The sequence below is a fragment of the Neodiprion pinetum genome, unplaced genomic scaffold (assembly GCF_021155775.2).
Source record: "Neodiprion pinetum isolate iyNeoPine1 unplaced genomic scaffold, iyNeoPine1.2 ptg000056l, whole genome shotgun sequence".
NCBI lineage: Eukaryota > Metazoa > Arthropoda > Insecta > Hymenoptera > Diprionidae > Neodiprion > Neodiprion pinetum.
Window position 1 is genome coordinate 30,001 of NW_027184485.1, and position 2,500 is coordinate 32,500.

The window sequence follows — 2,500 nt, forward strand, 5'->3', positions numbered from 1 at the left end:
ACCGGATTTGTGAAAATTTCGGTCCGAGTCGAGCGAAAGGCGACGCGCGGCGTACCGGAGTCGATCCGGGCCGACGGGACTTGTGAAAATTTCGGTCCGAGTCGACAGAAAGGCGACGCGCGGCGTCTTGGAGTCGATACGGGCCGACGGGACTCAGTGAAGTTTCGTTCCGAGTCAAGCGGAGGGCGATGCGCGGCCTCCCGGAGTCGATCCGGGCCGACGGGACTCGTTGAAGCTGCGGTACGAGTCGAGCGAAAGGCGACGCGCGGCGTCCCGGGGTCGATCCGGGCCGACCGGATTTGTGAAAATTTCGGTCCAAGTCGAGCGAAAGGCGACGCGCGGCGTACCGGAGTCGATCCGGGCCGACGGGACTTGTGGAAATTTCGGTCCGAGTCGACCGAGAGGCGATGCGCGGCGTCCCGGAGTCGATACGGGCCGACCGGACTTGTGAAAATTTCGGTCCGGGTCGAGCGAAAGGCGACGCGCGGCGTACCGGAGTCGATACGGGCCGACGGGACTCAGTGAAGTTTCGTTCCCAGTCAAGCGGAGGGCGATGCGCGGCCTCCCGGAGTCGATCCGGGCCGACGGGACTCGTTAAAGCTGCGGTACGAGTCGAGCGAAAGGCGACGCGCGGCGTCCCGGGGTCGATCCGGACAGACGGGACTTGTAAAAATTACGGTCCGAGTCGAGCGAAAGGCGACGCGCGGCGTACCGGAGTCGATCCGGGCCGACCGGATTTGTGAAAATTTCGGTCTGAGTCGAGCGAAAGGCGACGCGCGGCGTACCGGAGTCGATCCGGGCCGACGGGACTTGTGAAAATTTCGGTCCGAGTCGACCGAGAGGCGATGCGCGGCGTCCCGGAGTCGATACGGGCCGACCGGACTTGTGAAAATTTCGGTCCGGGTCGAGCGAAAGGCGACGCGCGGCGTACCGGAGTCGATCCGGACAGACGGGACTTGTAAAACTTTCGGTCTGAGTCGACCGAGAGGCGATGCGCGGCGTCCCGGAGTCGATACGGGCCGACGGGACTCGTCGAAGCTGCGGTACGAGTCGAGCGAAAGGCGACGCGCGGCGTCCCGGAGTCGATCCGGACAGACGGGACTTGTAAAACTTTCGGTCCGAGTCGACCGAGAGGCGATGCGCGGCGTCCCGGAGTCGATACGGGCCGACGGGACTCGTCGAAGCTGCGGTACGAGTCGAGCGAAAGGCGACGCGCGGCGTCCCGGGGTCGATCCGGGCCGACCGGATTTGTGAAAATTTCGGTCCGAGTCGAGCGAAAGGCGACGCGCGGCGTACCGGAGTCGATCCGGGCCGACGGGACTTGTGAAAATTTCGGTCCGGGTCGAGCGAAAGGCGACGCGCGGCGTACCGGAGTCGATACGGGCCGACGGGACTCAGTGAAGTTTCGTTCCGAGTCAAGCGGAGGGCGATGCGCGGCCTCCCGGAGTCGATCCGGGCCGACGGGACTCGTTGAAGCTGCGGTACGAGTCGAGCGAAAGGCGACGCGCGGCGTCCCGGGGTCGATCCGGACAGACGGGACTTGTAAAAATTACGGTCCGAGTCGAGCGAAAGGCGACGCGCGGCGTACCGGAGTCGATCCGGGCCGACCGGATTTGTGAAAATTTCGGTCCGAGTCGAGCGAAAGGCGACGCGCGGCGTACCGGAGTCGATCCGGGCCGACGGGACTTGTGAAAATTTCGGTCCGAGTCGACCGAGAGGCGATGCGCGGCGTCCCGGAGTCGATACGGGCCGACCGGACTTGTGAAAATTTTGGTCCGGGTCGAGCGAAAGGCGACGCGCGGCGTACCGGAGTCGATCCGGACAGACGGGACTTGTAAAACTTTGGGTCCGAGTCGACCGAGAGGCGATGCGCGGCGTCCCGGAGTCGATACGGGCCGACGGGACTCGTCGAAGCTGCGGTACGAGTCGAGCGAAAGGCGACGCGCGGCGTCCCGGAGTCGTTCCGGACAGACGGGACTTGTGAAACTTCCGGTCCGAGTCGACCGAGAGGCGATGCGCGGCGTCCCGGAGTCGATACGGGCCGACGGGACTCGTCGAAGCTGCGGTACGAGTCGAGCGAAAGGCGATGCGCGGCGTGCCGGAGTCGATACGGGCCGACGGGACTCGACGAAGTTTCGGTCCGAGTCGACAGAAAGGCGATGCGCGGCGTCCCGGAGTCGATCCGGACAGACGGGACTTGTAAAACTTTCGGTCCGAGTCAACCGAGAGGCGATGCGCGGCGTCCCGGAGTCGATACGGGCCGACGGGACTCGTTGAAGCTGCGGTACGAGTCGAGCGAAAGGCGACGCGCGGCGTCCCGGAGTCGATCCGGACAGACGGGACTTGTGAAAATTTCGGTCCAAGTCGAGCGAAAGGCGACGCGCGGCGTCCCGGAGTCGATCCGGGCCGACGTCGACTTGTGAAACTTTCGGTCCGAGTCGACAGAAAGGCGATGCGCGGCGTCCCGGATTCGATCCGGGCCGACGGGACTTGTGAAAAT